At 42.8% G+C, this 18,130-nt stretch overlaps 1 long non-coding RNA gene across 1 annotated transcript; it reads right to left on the reverse strand.

The window, feature by feature from the left end:
- Window positions 1-481: 481 nt before the first annotated feature.
- Window positions 482-5,544, reverse strand: LOC309531750. Its single transcript, XR_014219422.1, has 2 exons — window positions 4,192-5,544; window positions 482-1,061 (listed from the first exon to the last, which is right to left on the reverse strand). It is a non-coding gene; the product is annotated as an uncharacterized lncRNA (long non-coding RNA).
- Window positions 5,545-18,130: the final 12,586 nt, after the last annotated feature.

Here is an 18,130-nt window from a genome sequence, read left to right on the forward strand (position 1 = left end):
GCAAGAAGCTTTATCAGTGTTCCAGGCACAATTCAGCCAGGCAAGGCAGTTTGCTTCAAGAGGGTGCATCTTGCCCACGGGCAAGATAAAGAAGCCCTGGGCCTGAGGTTCCCCATCTGTGTTTTAGAGTTTAGACACCACAACCAAAAAGGCCCTGTGCCACATCCACACCAGCCATACGTCATATGTTGGTGAAACGCAGAGCCTCTCTAAAATGGTCGCAGTAGGTTGCAAGCTACTCTCCCAGTTTCAGCCCAACCTGCCATAGGCTTTAAATACCACTGGACAACTCTGCAAGGTTGTTGTAAATCACCTAGCCGTGATCCCTTCCAACTTGCAATATTGAGGTAGCGAACTGCATTTGCTTTGAAGTGTGCATTAGCGATGTTATTTTTTTAAAAAGCGATTTCAATTAAATAAGAATGACTTTATGTCGGATTCTCTGTTTCTTTAGAAGTAAATTAACACACACTCATAAAAATTGTGTTGCAAGCCATTTTTCATAGTTAACAGTGTACAATATGCATGCATAGGGTTGTAACCTTCCATTTGTATTTCTTCAGCTCTATCTCCCCCACTCCTTGACATTTTTTGTTAGGGCAGATATTCCTGCAGGAAATGTCTACCTTTTTCTTGCTAATGAAATGGCCCTCTGCTAACACAGCGTTGATGGTTCTGCATGGACTCTCTGATCCCCCTTTAAAATTGCCCATATTTTAAGAACATTTACAAACAAGGGGTGGTGGTGGTGAGTTCTTTAAAGAGCAGAGCTGCAGTTATGGTTCCTGGAGGTGTTATTATCCAGGTAGCAGACTATGATAGAGTTGATGTGGTGCTGCAGCAAAAGAGGTAAAATGAGCCCATGGTTATATATTTGAAATATGACTTTGGAAATTTGGAGTTTCTTCCTAGCTTCTGTGTGATCATAAGCAAGCTACAAATGACCTAGTTTAAAGAATCTTCAACTAGTTGTGGGTGCTCAGTGCATTTGAAAATTTCATTCCCTGCCATCTTCTTTTATAGCAGAGATAGGCAATTTCTAAGCCTTTGTCTTCGCAAACCTGCGTACAGAAAAGAACTGGATGTTATTCTCAAAACAATCGTTATTTTTGCCACCACTGTGAAATTCAAGAGAAACTTCACCAATTTACAGTTTTATTCATCTTATTTTCCTTTTATGGGCATTCTGGAAACACATGAATGGCCGACACGTGGTGGGAGCACTAAATAACATGATGTTTATAGGCTAACCTTACATTGGTGATAAACTCCTACAGATTTAGCATGAAATCGCCAGAAAAGTGTCATCTTAATACAAAAGTATAAAAGTACAAATAATTAAAAAATGACAACAGAGGAGACACTGAACATAAGAGAACATAAGAGCCACTTTTGATTGATGGGGTCTGTGTGGAGAGGGTAACAACGTTCAGATTTTTGGGCATTGAATTACAAGAGGATCTGTCCTGGAGTGTCAACACAAGGGGGCTTGTGAAGAAGGCACAGCAGAGACTGTACTTTTTGAGACTTCTAAGGAAAAACCATCTTCCGCAGAAACTGCTGCTTGCCTTCTATCACTGTGCCATTGAGAGCGTGCTCACTTATGGCTTATGTGTGTGGTATGGACGCTGTACTGCCCAGGACAGGTTGGGGTTGTGCAGGGTTGTTAAGGCAGCAGAGAGCATTGTTGGCTGCCCACTCTCCACCTTAGAGCAGATTTATGCCACAAGGTGCCATAGGAAGGCACTGGACATAGTAAAAGATCCATCACATCCTGGTCACTGTCTCTTCGAGCTCCTGCCGTCGGGACGGAGATACAGGACGATGAAGACAAGAATGAGCCGTCTTAAGAACAGCTTCTTCTCCCGAGCGATCTCGGCCCTGAATGGGAAGCCTGGACTTTGAAAGTCATCTAATCTTCCTTGCTGTTTTATACTGTATTGTTTTAATTAGTGTTTTTATAGTTGATTTGATTTTGTGTGGAGTGCCCTACCTGGGTGGATGGAGCAGCCAAGTAATTTCGTTGTCCCCGAGAGGGGGCAATGACAATAAAGATATTATTATTATTATTATTATTATTATTATTATTATTATTATTATTATGAAAACATGAAGTTACAGGAATCCAAGTGGCAATAAAACAGAAGTGATTATTTAAGCTTAAACATATGCTTGGACACAGTGGTCTCATCCACACTTCTGCTTGTCCCTAGAAAGCATGGGACTGAGCTGTTTTCTGCTTAACACATGCTTTCTAGACATGGGTCCAAGTGCCTTTCCCCCTTGCCCCACTCATTTCCCAGGAAAACCCACCCTTTAGCACTAGGTTGGAGCCAACGTTAAGCTGGAGAAAATATGAATTGCTGTTGGCTCCAACTGGGGGGAAACAGGGGGACAAGAGGAAGTGTGGATATTCCCAGAGCTTTAAAGCTTGGACCTGTGCTTAGAAACGTGGCACAACATCAGATCAGAATTCTAAACCAGGCAGGAAGCCTTGACAAGTAGAGAAGACTCCGTGCACCAGACATTATTCCTTCAGCTTAGGAAGAGGGTCAGGGGACAGTCCTAACTCTCTTGTCTCAGCTTCCCTTCACCACATAATTCCCCCTATCCCCATTAATCACTGGAAAACAAGGAAGGGATTTATCTTACCCCATTATTGCCCTTTGGTTCTTCCAACACCTGCTTTACCAGAAAGTATATCATTTTAACTGGAGCAGAAAACATTAATAAGATTTATTCGTGTATTAATTGTTGAGTTAGTCACAAAGTTTTGATCAGGGCTGTCCAGTATGAAAGGTTTTTCGGTTGTTGCTGCTGTTGCTGCTGTTAAGTTATGCATGCGTGTGTCCCCACCCCTCCCTCCAGGCATATAAATTTTGTTCTTTTGGCCAGTCAAGAACATTTTCTCACAATCATGAATGCAGATTAGCATTACCTCAACATACTTCATCATGCATTTTGAATATGTGCTAGTGATTAGAGACTCAAAATGCATGTGGCGCCTCAGGCATCTGCTGAAGGGGAGGGAAGGAGGAGGGGCAACTGCAAAGCCACTAGCTCAGAACTGAGGGAGATAAAACAGTAGAGCACCCAAGGAAAGGCAACCATTCTGCCATAACTATTGTACCTACGTCAAAAGCATTTACTATATATACCCTATAACAGCTGCAACAATGTCATCAACACAGACCAAACAACCTGAAAACTAGTTTTAACTGGTGGGATGGTGGCACAGGAAGCAAGTGCCAAACCAGACGAGCAACTCAGGAGCGCACCTGAGGATGTGAATGTTAATTTGAACTATATTGGTTATATCTCTTTCATCAAATTAAAATAACACTCACACCCACAGTCCATCACCAGAAATGCAATCTTGCCCTTCTGTGCTCATACATACAGTTTTCTGACGTTACCACTGAAAATTCAAGCAAGGGATTTCAGCGTTTGGCATGCTTACTGAGTACCTGGAACCATTTTGTTGTGTACAGCAATCCATCATCATCACTCCAGGTGTTGAAATATTGGGCTAATATAAGTCACTAGACTTGTGCATTGTGGCTATAGAGTACAGGAGAATTTTCATTGTGGCAATAGCAACCGAGTTTTCCATGATTAAAGACCGTGGAAAGATTGCCTAATTCAGTAGCTCCAGTCAAACACTGTCTCTCTCAGCAAAGCTTCCTATTCATGAAGATAGCAGCGCAGAATGCTCCCCCAAACCCTTCTTCACCCAGGCTTTAGTGTTGGTGAATTCTGCCACCCCTTTTGCCACCAAATGCCACTTTGTCAAGAGCTAGTGCAGCCTAGTTACAGGAGAGCAACCCTGTCCTCTGATAAACCAGGCAGAGAGGTGTGCTTCCACTACAACTGGCCTTGGCCTTAGTTCTGATTACTCTCTAAAACTATTATTGCTAAGTGGCTGAATGTCTAATAAAGATCAGCAGATGGACTGAGAACAGGATCACTTCCTCCTCCTTAGGCAGAGTTTTAGCCTATTCTTTAAATTGTTTTAAAAACAACAACACGAAACCTCTAATAACAAAATACAACATTCTTACATTCTTAGAACAACTTTCTAATAAGATTGTATCATTACGATGTCAGTATCCCCAAAATGTAATTCACACATTTTGTTATTTCTGCACTATCTGGTTCATTAAGAGCTGCATGTGATTGATAGACACTGACTTTTTTCATTCAGTTCAGTAACCCACAACATTTAGTCAACCATGCCTGAAATGAGATAAAACATTTGTTTCAATCTTTTAACACTCACCATACTTCGAACAACAAAACATAATGACTACTGGTTCCAAAATTTAGCCCTAAGTTAACGGAAATTAAATAAAACACCACTTTTACTGAGGAATAAATAATCCTCTGACTTTTCTTATCCCATCTAAATTGGGTGATCATTTTCTACAAACTTCTCAAAATTATATATTGCATTATGTTAGGATTAATGTAGGTCAAAGGGAAAATACATTTAAATGCCCATGATCTAGCACATTACAAATATTATCACATTCTCGAAACACAGAGATTATCTGCCGGATGCTTTGGATGCAGTAAAATGAATCCCATTTTGGACTACGGGTAGGACAAGTCAAATGTAAAAAATGAGATGAGTGGCACTCCTTTTACACATTCTATGAAAACATGGGCCTGTAAGTAGGTCTGTGTGTAATGTCCCATTTCCTTACCTCTTTAAAAACATGGTTTCCAAATGTGCAGAGAGAATCCTATACACACACAGTTTATGTCTTGCTGGTGTTCTGTCCTTAGAAACAACATGGTAGAACTGCCAGAGTGCTCCCATTCACCTCTTGTCCATTTAGCCAATGCACTTTGAATACGGAAAGAAGGCTAAAGATCCCACCATGTTGGGATGCTGCTGGGGAGACGGGGACATCAGGCAGGCCCCCAGCCACCAGCCGGACGAACTCCGGTCTCCCTTGGAGCAGCATCAATCAGCGACTCATAGTTTCATAAGCCTTCAGAAACTTGAGCACGCTCTTTCAGCAGAGTGAATAAATCTTCACAACGGAAGTGGCGGACAGAGAAATGTGTAAGCATTATTTACAGGCGTTTATTCAGCATAGTTCAGGAACAAAGGAAAAAACATGTCTGCTTCCCTTTGTGTCCAAGCACACAGCAGTATAGCAAAAGCAATATACAAACGGAAGTTCCCAGCAGACTGTGCTGGAAGTAAACAGGCATGTGACACACAACAGTCATGCCTGTTCCTTTTAAGGTGGAACGGAACTATATCCTAACACACCTCTCTTCCTAGAGTTGTCCATCACAGATAGGACAAAATTCCTCATGAAGCCCAAGTTCTTGACAATATAGTGGGCAGCTAGTTGTTGGTATTTCACTCCTCCCATTGCAAGGATCATCTGATCCTATTGTTTACTTTCTGTTCCGTGAGAAAGGAAGCCTGTCTGTGTGACCTCCATCTCTGGTACTATTGTATTTTTCCTTTCTGCTCTGTCTTGTGATGAGACAGGATGTCCATATGAGAGCTGCTCCTCTCATACATGTTTGTTATTGTCAGGGGTTCAGGAGCAGAGGCAAGGGCAAGGGAGGAAACAGAGAGCGAGGGGGAGGAGGCAGAAGAAAGGATGAGTGATGACGACGACCCGAGATCTCCGAGTCTTTCCAGTGAATCAGAAGATTCACAGAAAGGAGCACCAGTGGCCAGGGCAAGGGGGGAGCCTAGGGGGACACCCCAGGAGGAAAGGGCCAGAGGGGGCTCAGAGGGGAGCAGTTGGAAATCGGGACCAGCGTCACCAACAGAGAGCAGGGGAGAGGAAGGGCGTCAGGTATCAAGCGCTGGCAGCTCACAACAGGAGGGAGGGCACGAGTCAGGAGTGGCCACACCTCCATCGGGGAGTGAAGAAACGGTCAGACGGAAAGTGGAAGGTTGGGCGCGCGCGCCAAGTTCAAATGCACAGGAAGGTGGCGCAGTAAGCAGCCCGGAAAGGGAGCCAGGTCCTAAAGCCCGGCGCAAGGAGACAGGAGGGTCCGGGGGGTCGGCGTCAGAAGAATCCAGGAAGGAAGAGACCCCGGGGGGCAGAGGGACCCAGAGAAGAACAGTCAGGCGGAAAAGGTGGAGTAAGGCTAGGATATTAAGTTGGTGTACAAGGGGCGGAGACTCAGACGGAGCTTCGCCGGTCTAACCCATAAGACGTAGAGTTGCACGCAGCAGCTTGAGAATGGAAACTGTAACTCAATAAAGACTTTTACTAAATGATTGCTGGCTAGCGTGATCCTCTGTGAGCTAGGATCTGGAAGCAGCTCTGACAGTTATGTTCTTTAATCTGTTATTAGTAGAAATAAAGTAGGTATGCCCAGATACCTCCTCAACTCTGTCTGCACAGTTTTACTGTGCTAAGACCATGAGCTCACAAGAGAGCAGCTGTGAGCCCCAGAACACCAGGACCCCTTCCTGGGAATGCTGCGTAAGCTGTTCCAGTTGCCAGAGGAGCCCATGGGGCCTGCAAGAGTGTTCCATTACTGGTATCACATGATTTTCATCAGGAAGGTGTCACCATGTGCGGATGACCTCATTGCTTTGTGACAGAGCCTTTGTTAGTCCTCTGACTCACAAATGGGAGCTTGTTTCCCATTGCAGGTTTTCTCACTGGCAGTGAGGGGATGCAACATCCCTGCAGCCTTTAGGCCTACAGCCAGGGATGGAAGCTAGACTGCGGTGGCCTTCACCTTATTTCTGTATCCACAGAGGAATTGCCAGGGACAGCATTGTTATCTTTGGTTGGGTGTAGAAAACAAACTCAGTCAACTGACAATGGAATGAGGGTTTTTCTTTACATTTGCACTTGAAACAATAGCAACAGGATGCTGAAAGTCACGGCGCAACAAACAAGCAAAATGGAGAGAGTTCTACGGGGCTCCAAACCAGCAGAGGGCCTGGACTTTTAGCTTTCTTTTCTTTTAAAAAGTAAATTATAAGTTGTGGACCAAGGAGCTTCTAGGGGTCCAGCGCATTTTCCTGCTAAATGCTGTGTGCAGGAGGAAGCCAGCCCAGCCCTATTCCAAGAAAGACAGTAGTGGAGGCAATGGTCACTGTGTCTCTGGGGCCCAGACCCTTTCTCCACTCCTCTGTATAAATTTACCCCAATGAATTAAGATTTTCAAAATTTTATATTATTCCCTGAGAAGCAGGAATTACCTTATTGGTCAAGATTTCTTTTATTTGAAAAGGGTGAGACCATGATGGAGGAGGCGTGTGGTTTGAGGAGGAAACAAGGGGCCCACAGATACCCAGTGCCAAAGGACCCCCAGAAAACTGGAGCCAACCCTGGTTTCTTTCCAACACAGTGCTGGGTGTGTATGCAAGGGGCCCAATTCATGTTCTACACCAGTATTGCAAGGTATACATCTAAACCCACATGCAGAACTTCCTGACAGTAAGAGCTGTTCGACAGTGGAATTTGCTGCCAAGGAGTGTGGTGGAGTCTTCTCCTTTGGAGGTCTTTAAGCAGAGGCTTGACAACCATATGTCAGGAGTGCTCTGATGGTGTTTCCTGCTTGGCAGGGGGTTGGACTCGATGGCCCTTGTGGTCTCTTCCAACTCTAGGATTCTATGATTCTATGATTCTATGATTCTATGATTCTATGATTCTATGTCCACTGTGCACATAAATCCTACATATACAAGTGAGAGTTATGGAGCCTTTTGTAAGGAGTCAGGATGTGTGTACATTAGAAAGACACGCATACATTTAACCTTTATGCTTAATAAAGAACTTGTCATACCATGAAGTAGAAAAAGCAAGCCATGGATCTGAGATCTGTGTCTTCTGTGAGAGTTAAGCTTGTCAGTGTTTGTAAAAAGCAAAAAAAGGAGGAAAAGGTTCTGACCTCCCTTTGTCTCCTTTTTAGCCTGGTTCTCGGACCCTTGTCTGCATAAAAGAGTCCACGAGAATATCCTTGCAGAGTTTTATTCTTAAAAGTCTTTGTGCAAAACACGACTGAATAACTATACACACCAGCACTAACCAACCAACCAACCCAAACACCAGCAACCAAACTAACATTTCTCACTCTATATATACAACTTGGTGCAGACCGTGAGTCATGCAGACCCAGCTTTATTTGCATTAAAGAAACAGCGGCCATTTTAGCCGTGACAAAGCTCTCCCTTCAAAACCCCATGATGGCAAGGTAGCAGAGTCTCTCAACCGCTCTTTTTGTCTGTGGTCCAGAGACATGTAGAGCTGATCCTTGAGAGAGTTTAGCAAAGAGGTGTCCCATTGGAGCTGTGTGATAACTCGTCATTAAAAACCTAGGGTCTAAGCTTAAAATAAAGAGTACAATGCCTTGGTTTAAGGAAGACAACGACTTTATCTCTGTAATTCCTGACTTACCTTAAAAGAGCTCTTACTTGTCTGTTTGGAGTTGGTTCCTACTTACAGGAGGCTGAGAAATAGTAAACAGACTTTCCTTGCAAATACAAGGATTAGAGCTCTGATTTTTCCTGCAACTATTAGGGTCAGGATGTTCACTGATCTTTCCAGGTCACGCTGGAGATAGGTACTTGTACCAGGATCACAAATAGATCGTAAGGGGTATATTTTATATTAAATTCATGCCAGCTGTTACAGTGCCATGATCCATAGATATAAACCATGTGAACTGTCCAGATTAGCATCCATCATTATAACAGGTCCGGGAAATCCTGTTGGTATCCCTGCATGTCAGTACTTCAGTTAATACGCTTCCTAGATGCTTGATGTACTATTGGCCTATTTTCAGTAGAACATTTCTAAAGATGAGTACGTGTCAAGATGGTGTTGAAGGGCTGCTTGAATTCTGAAAGAATCGTACAACAAGCAAACAAATCAAAGATCAACTTCATCAGAAGCAACCTCTGATCATAAAACAATCACCCATGAAATAGGCATGGGCTTCAGTAAAGGACAAGTGTTATAGGATGGGGGAGAGAGGGTGGGGTGGCTGCTTGTGTAAGCAAGTGTATGCATGGGGTTTTTGTGTCAGTATCACTTAGGTATGTTCTCTTTCTATTCACTTGTTATGTTTCGCTACAGTGCATAGAACACCAATGTCTCATAACAAATGTAACTGATCTGTAGAAAACACAACTTAGAATCTTAGAATCATAGAATCATAGAATCAGAGTTGGAAGAGACCACAAGGGCCATCGAGTCCAACCCCCTGCCAAGCAGGAAACACCATCAGAGCACTCCTGACATATGGTTGTCAAGCCTCTGCTTAAAGACCTCCAAAGTAGGAGACTCCACCACACTCCTTGGCAGCAAATTCCACTGTCGAACAGCTCTTACTGTTCTTCCTAATGTTTAGGTGGAATCTTCTTTCTTGTAGTTTGGATCCATTGCTCCGTGTCCGCTTCTCTGGAGCAGCAGAAAACAACCTTTCTCCCTCCTCTATATGACATCCTTTTATATATTTGAACATGGCTATCATATCACCCCTTAACCTCCTCTTCTCCAGGCTAAACATGCCCAGCTCCCTTAGCCGTTCCTCATAAGGCATCGTTTCCAGGCCTTTGACCATTTTGGTTGCTCTCCTCTGGACACGTTCCAGTTTGTCAGTGTCCTTCTTGAACTGTGGTGCCCAGAACTGGACACAGTACTCCAAGTGAGGTCTGACCAGAGCAGAATACAGTGGCACTATTACTTCCCTTGATCTAGATGCTATACTCCTATTGATGCAGCCCAGAATTGCATTGGCTTTTTTAGCTGCCGCGTCACACTGTTGGCTCATGTCAAGTTTGTGGTCAACCAAGACTCCTAGATCCTTTTCACATGTACTGCTCTCAAGCCAGGTGTCCCCCATCTTGTATTTGTGCCTCTCATTTTTTTTGCCCAAGTGCAAAACTTTACATTTCTCCCTGTTAAAATTCATCTTGTTTGTTTTTGCCCAACTTGAAGAAAGAGACGGTGCATGTGCTTTTGTAAACAAGGAAAATATCTCTCTCTCTCTCTCTCTATATATATATATATATGAATGGAGGGCTCTTTAATCTGATACTTTAGGTACTTATCCTATTTTGTTCTCTGTTTCTTTGCTGAAGCTATTCCTGAAAAATTCAGGCTACCTTCGAAGATAATGGGAAAGTTCTCCATGGGTTTTTACAGGGATTGTTGTAGCCAGTGACGTTTGATTTCCCCACCCACCCCAATAATCACAAAACAGGGAGGGGGATTCCTTTGCTGCCTTCCTCAATGGCAACATTTTATGAACTTGAATCCTCAGAGTGACTTTAGAAAATGTATTGCCTTATCACCAGTAAATAAACCAATACTAAATTCTGAAGCAAAAACAAAAGAAAAAGTTTCATATAAGATAATATGGGATATAGGCTTCCCATAACTACCATTTCACGTAATATTTCATCCAAAGTTTTAGAATTATTAGCATACTTTCTATTTGTTATTGTATATGGAAAACCTGATGTAAGGTGGTGTACATTTAACTCCAGCTAGGCTAAACAGAAGGTTCAGTACCAAGAACCTATTGCTGATTCCCCCTCCTGCATCCCAGCTATTGTTGTAAGGCATCTTTGCCCAGACTCAACTGGTTTTAATAGGTGTCGCTAACATTTTGAAGACTAACCACAATTAAGGACCAGCTAGTTAAAGTATTAGACAAAGTTGAAATCATGTCATGGACTAAAATCATCACAGGCATGGACTTAGAAACCACAGCTTCAATGACAGAAAATGTAACCCTATTTATAATGCTCATATGGTCTGAAGCTCAACATAAAAAAAAATTAAGATCATGGCCACTGGTCCCATCACCAAACAGACAAACAGAAGGGGAAGAAATGGAGGCAGTGAAAGATTTTACTTTCTTGGGCTCCATGATCACTGCAGATAGTGACAACAATCACAAAATTAAAAGACGCCTGCTTCTTGGAGAAAAGTGATGACAAACCTAGACAGCATCTTAAAAAGCAGAGATGTCACCTTACCGACAAAGGTCTGTATAGGTAAAGCTGTGGTTTTCCCAGTAATGATGTATGGAAGTGAGAGCTGGACCATAAAGAAGGCTGATCGTCAAAGAATTGATGCTTTTGAATTATGGTGCTGGAGGAGACTCTTGAGAGTCCTATGGACTGCAATAAGATCAAACCTATCCATTCTTAAGGAAATCAGCCCTGAGTGCTCACTGGAAGGACAGATCGTGAAGCTGAGGCTCCAATACTTTGGCCACCTCATGAGAAGAGAAGACTCCATGGAAAAGACCCTGATGTTGGGAAAGACTGAGGGCACAAGGAGAAGGGGACGACAGAGGACGAGTTGGTTGGACAGTGTTCCCAAAGCTGCCAACATGAGTTTGACCAAACTGTGGGAGGCAGTGGAAGACAGGAGTGCCTGACGTGCTCTGGTCCATGGGGTCACGAAGAGTCGGACACGACTAAACGACTAAACAGCAACATAATGCTCTGTCATTCAGACGTTAACTGTATTATGCTTACTAGAAATAACCTAGTACTGTTAATATTTGTGGTACCATCTCAAAGGCTGTCTCTACTGACATGAACCAACCTGGACTTTGCAATCATCATCTGAGGCCCTAGATTTTGTGCCCTCTCCATAAGAGGCCTGGAAGCTGGCAGTAGGAGAAAGGCCTTTACACTGATATCTCCCCACTCATGGAATTCTCTCTCCAGGGAGGCTTGCGTGGAACCATCTTTGTGTAGTTTTAGGCACCAAGTAAAAAGGCCATTGATCTGATGTCCTTTCAAGTAGCTATTGTCTCTTTTTGTAGAGCAGGATCTGCTAATTCTGTCTTTTATTTGTATTGATTTTTGAAGGTTTTTATTGGTGGTTTATTGTAATTGGTTTTAACGATTCTATCATGTTTGTAAGTTGCTTTGAGTCATTTCTGCGACTAAAGCAACCAATAACTATAATGCTAATATTATTATTTTGTATTGATATAATAAGAAATAATGTTCTTTAAAAAATGAACTGGTTGCTATATAGTAGGGTAGATAGAGAATTAGATGGGACAAAGTATTATACCACAGTTTTTTTGTGTTCATATGATGTTAATGCTGATAGTATCTCCATAGCATGTATGCACAAAATGACATTTATATTTAAATGTTTTATTTTTCTGACTTTTGTAGATTTCATTGAAGGTGGTTGATATAGCCAAAGGCAGAGAGCAGTTCCACCGTTCATGGATTCAGCTCACATCCAGGCTTTTAAGCGGTTTACGGGTCTACTTTAGTGTTCTCCTAATCTCTAATTGATTTTCCTGAATGCTTTGCATTGTTATGCTTGTTCTGATTAATTAACTTCCCAACCTTTTCAATGTAATCATGATGATCTCATTAAAAAGGCCTATCTAGTCTCTTTCTCTGTGGTGGTCTATTTTCTTCAAAAGTTTACACTGAAAGCGAATGCTGGTTATGAGTATACCAACAAATGCCATTCATGACTTTGCGCTAAAAAAAGGTTCACATTGGTAGCCCATAGTAGGACATAAGATATCCAGGAGGAAGGTAATCATAGCAGCTGATATTGGAAGAACTGCTGTGAAACATCTGCTTCGGGTACAGGTATGTTATAATACAGACCTAGCTCCCATTACCTGTCTACATGTCTGTCTGGGCCTCCCCCCCCCCCGATCCTTTCATATTTTCCCTTTTCCTTAACTTCAAATGAGGTGCTAGCAACCAGTGGCAGAGGAAGGGGGTGGGGTGGGGGGCCCACCTTGGGAGCCATCTCTGAGGGGGTGACAAGAAGGCACCCCATGGGAAGCTTGCCCACCAACACCGAGCATAGCAGCGTGAGCCGCCATTGCACTGCCACAGCTGCGTGCAGAGAATCCCGCCACTGCAGCCGCGAGCAGAGGATGCCGCCGCTGTCTGTATGGCGCTCGAGTGGTGCCGTCAGCAAACCGCCCGGCAGTGCATGTGCAGAGACACTATGTACGGCACATGTGCATGTGCCATACGCAGTAGCGCTGTGCATCTGCCGTACATACGGTGCACACGCATGCACGCCAGGTGGTTTCCCGCCCCCGACACCCCGCACAGGGAGCCGGTAAGCCTTCTTTCACCCCTGCTAGCAACAGAAAGAAGAAAAACCTTCCTTCTCCTGCTTTCCTGCAGCTTTGTCCCATTCCACATGAGATGGAACCATTGGAACCACTGGTTCCATCTACTGGTTTCTTAGAGTGTGAACATGCCCTTAAACTGCAGCAGCAGGAATGTACAGGAATGTTGTTTCCACATCACCAAACCTCAGTCTACATTATTTTGAGATGAGAACATATGCCTACAATTCCATTTTGTGTCCATTTGAAGTTTTTAAATGTGTAGGAGACTCAGGGTATATATCCTGTCCCTTCCCTGTTGGCCGGCAAGTCTGAAGGTGGCTTGCTAGCATGAACACACTTAAAAGTAATAGTGCCACTGTATTCTGCTCTGGTCAGACCTCACCTGGAGTACTGTGTCCAGTTCTGGGCACCACAATTCAAGAAGGACACTGACAAACTGGAACGTGTCCAGAGGAGGGCAACCAAAATGGTCAAAGGTCTGGAAATGATGCCTTATGAGGAACAGCTAAGGGAGCTGAGCATGTTTAGCCTGGAGAAGAGGAGGTTAAGGGGTGATATGATAGCCATGTTCAAATATATAAAAGGATGTCACATAGAGGAGGGAGAAAGGTTGTTTTCTGCTGCTCCAGAGAAGCGGACACGGAGCAATGGATCCAAACTACAAGAAAGAAGATTCCACCTAAACGTTAGGAAGAACTTCCTGACAGTAAGAGCTGTTTGACAGTGGAATTTGCTGCCAAGGAGTGTGGTGGAGTCTCCTACTTTGGAGGTCTTTAAGCAGAGGCTTGACAACCATATGTCAGGAGTGCTCTGATGGTGTTTCCTGCTTGGCAGGGGTTGGACTCGATGGCCCTTGTGGTCTCTTCCAACTCTATGATTCTATGATTCTATGAAAAGACTCATGACTGAGAAGACCAATCATGCAGGGTTCCAAATTCCAGGAAGACTTGTAAGTATGTTTAGGCAGAATTTGCAAAATCCCCCAGAGTTCAAGAATCCATCAGATTCGAAGAACTTCAGAAATTGACCATTTTATTTGAACGCTCATGCCTGAGGGTTGAGGAGAGGGTATGGGGCAACTAGTGCTGAAAGACGGGAGCTCACTAGGAAATAATATTTCCACATCCACTCTCCAGCCTTTAGGAAATCAAGCCCTGGGGCAATTTGAGAAAGTGTAACATGTCTCATTCACTTTCTGGATAACAATTTGAGAGAGCACCATAGTTGTCTTAGAGCAGGGATGTCCAACCAGTAGATTGTGGTCTACTGGTATATCCCTGGCTGATCCCAGTAGATCGCTGGATCCTTATCATTTACAAAAAGTTACAGGGGAAAAGCAAAAAAAAAAAAAAAAACAACTCTGTGCAATCCTCCCCCCAAAAGCTCAACAACTCTGGGCAATCCTCCCACCCCACCCACGCTTTTCCTCCCTCCAATGACAATGGGTAGATCACTGCCAGTTTTTTTTATATTGGGAGTAGATCACAGTCTCTTGGGAGTTGGATATGCCCTAGAGGTGTCCTAGAGGTTATGAGGTCCTGAGATAGTAAGGGAAGCCTCAGTGTAAAGGTTGAAGTCTCCTAGCACCTTCGCCCTGGAGTTTTCCAACACATTGCTTGCATCTACGGTGCACTTCTGCTTCCTTGGAGTGGGGCTGCACTTTTAGCCCTGCTCCTCAATGTCAGATCTCCTCAAACAATGGTAGAGACCCCAACACGTGAGATCCTGGTGTTCTGTGCAGGTGTCCTGATCATGCAGAGACTCTACATCAGTGTTCCCCAAGCTTGGGCCTCCAGCTGTTTTTGGACTACAATTCCCATCATCCTTGACCACTGGTCTTGCTAGCGAGGGATGATGGGAGTTGTAGTCCAAAAACAGCTGGAGGCCCAAGGTTGGGGAACACTGCTCTACGTGACAGCAAGAGATCATGTGTTTAGGTTCCTCTTCAAGCAACTGCAGTTTCACATCAAACTAGTATGTGCTTTTTTGAGGAAGGAGACACAAAGTCCAGGACAGCACTAAAAGCACTGCCTCACTATAAATAAACACAATTGTACCCTGCACATAAGTAGCATATGAGTAATGTGTCTCCTCATTAGCTGAAAGTTCTCATCACTGAAAAACAGCTTAAAATTCTCTTTTTGTAAGACATATTTTTTCTGAATCATCAGAGATCCTCCCAGTTCATAGCAGGTGTCTTCAGTTATGACATATTCCACCTTTTTCAGTTCTGCTAAAAAATATTTTAAAATCTTATCATTTAATCATTCAATATAAATCCAATGGTTAATTCAAAACTGTCTTTTATATAAAGAAATAAACCTTTAGAAGCTGAGTAGGTAAGAATAAGTTCAAAGTTTTCTAAATCTTAGTAATACACGATCATGGAAAACCATTCTTCCTTTAGGCCACATGGCTTTGTGAGAGTAAAAGCATCATTCTAAATGCATTGCATACAGAGAAAGTATTGATATCACTAAGATAAGGGCTTGCCTGTTTCTTTTCTGAATGTCACTCAGCAGCTTTAAGTGCCCACAGAGAAAGGGAACCCAGCAGTTCTAACTAATCAAATACTTATGCTCACCTGTAATAAGAAAGTCATTTTCTATGAGTTTTTGGACCACACAGTGGTGATCTTCTTTTGAATAAAAGAGAGACTGAATTTGGAATGTGGGAGATTAAAATACAGAGTTCTGATTCCTTAAAAACACAACTGGGGTGAGAACTGATTGAAGTGCCATGGAGGCAGAGAAGAGTTTTGAAAACAAAACCGTCATAACAGGCAGATAGATGCCTGTTAAGATGCTTTTCTTGATACTGAAAACCTTGAATTTTACTACCTGGAATCAGTGTAAATATAGTTGAGATAACATTGGAAAGTGCTTTCTTATTTATCTTCTGAAATGTGTCAGATAACTTTGTTTAAGAAATAAAACAATCTGAAGATGTCCACTGCATACTGATTTTGAAGTGACCAGGAACATCAAACATTTACTGTTGGCAGGTGTGGTGCTAACATAATAAAAGCTCCACCGATCAAACTAAAGGTCCATTTAGTCTAGCATCCTGTATCTCACAGTGGCCACCCAGATGCCCACAGGAAGCCCCTAATAGCCCCCCTGCTGTTGTTATGCAGTAACTGGTATGTAGAGGCATGGGGCCTCTTGTTCCGTAGGAAGTTAGTACAAAACCCTCATGAACAGTAGTCAACAGCCTTTATTGCCATGTGTTTCTATATAAATTCATCTAAGCTGGTGGTCCTCGCCACATCTTGCAGCAGCAAATTTCATCATTTAACTATGCATTGCCATTGCTAGCTGAAAAGAAGGAAAGGAATTAGCTAGAAGTCTTTACAGACTCCTGATTGTGCCCTGTGGGGTTTTCTTTTTTTTTAGAATTTCTGAATTTAGATGCTTTTGTTAGCAATGACAGTGGTAAACTCCACAGTTTCTGGGTTGGAAACCTGACTGACACAGAGACAAATGGTATCTCTCTCTCTCTCTCTCTATCTCTCTCTCTCTCTCTCTCTCTCTCTCTCTCTCTCTCTCTCTCACACACACACACACACACACACACACTGCATGTGGAGAAAATTTCCTCAAAATCCATGTTTATTTACATGGATTGCACAGAAGTCTAGCAATAACTTGTATTCCATTTCCACTTTCTGTCTTTCTGTTCCATTCTGGAGGGCTCATCTGCAAATGAGGCGGGTGGGAAGGGGAATCTTACTTTATATATACTGCCAATTTCCAATTTAAAAGCTCCTGCAGCAGTCTTTAGGGCAGCTGTATCCCTGCTTTGGCACCCTTCTCCTCCATTATTCAAAGCATGAGAATGGCAGACAAAAAGAATGAGAAATAATAATAATAAAAACCTCTCTCAAATCTCATGCACACTGTCTCTCCCTACTTGAAAGAAAAGGAAGGTGTTGTTTTAAGGGATTGGGTGCTGGCTGGAAGGCCTTTGGGAAGGCTTTTGGATTGAATTTGAATGTGAACCAGGGAATAATAATAATATTATTAATTTGAGTGGTATACAAAATCTAATAACATGAATAAATAAATTTAGGCATGGATAGGCCTAAATGTGATTTCTATAAACCATGGTTTTCAGAGTTGTTTCTACCCGTTTCCAAATTATGGCTAAACCAGAAGCTCCACCTACATGTAATATTAGTCATGACTATGGATGAGGAGAAATTGAATTCAGTTCACATTTAAAAGTGAACCTATCTAATTTGCACTTTCTGAAACAATATGAGAACTGAAATACAGCCATCCTTTGAAATTTGCACTTCGCCTAATTTTGCAGTTCAGTTTGTCACCCAACCAAAGTTAACCAATAATCATATACTGGGGTAAATTGTGCCTAAAAATGCACATGCTAATCACTGGAAGGACAGACCGTGAAGCTGAGGCTCCAGTACTTTGGCCACCTCATGAGAAGAGAAGACTCCCTGGAAAAGACCCTGATGTTGGGAAAGATGGAGGGCCCAAGGACAAGGGGACAAGATGGTTGGACAGTGTTCTTGAAGCTACCAGCATGAGTTTGACCAAACTGTGGGAAGCAGTGGAAGACAGGAGTGCCTGGCGTGCTCTGGTCCATGGGATCATGAAGAGTCGGACATGACTAAACGATTCAGCAACAACAAATGAAAATATCATGCAAAAATGCATTACATGAGGGAAAATTGCTTTGCAAAAATGTTTATATTGAGCAGAATTGTACACACAAATGTGTGTATTAGGAGACATTTGCCGTAAACCACTTATAAATTTTCACGAGGACGTTAAAAAAAATATCAGAAAGTGCCGCGGAAATGTGGAGAGCTGAACTTAAAATTGGAAAAAGAAGAAATTGAGATGAACCAAGATTGACAAATTTGTTCATCTCTACCACTGGCATACCCCTAAATGTAACAAAGCAATTAAGGTAGCGGGTGTGGACTATGTGCTTGCTCTGGGAATGAACTGGGCACAATCAATTTTTCACAGACAACAGCCATTCCCTATCCTGTGTTTAAGAGATCCATGTATGG

The sequence above is a fragment of the Podarcis vaucheri genome (genome assembly GCF_965113315.1).
Source record: "Podarcis vaucheri genome assembly, chromosome: 4".
NCBI classification, from domain to species: domain Eukaryota; kingdom Metazoa; phylum Chordata; class Lepidosauria; order Squamata; family Lacertidae; genus Podarcis; species Podarcis vaucheri.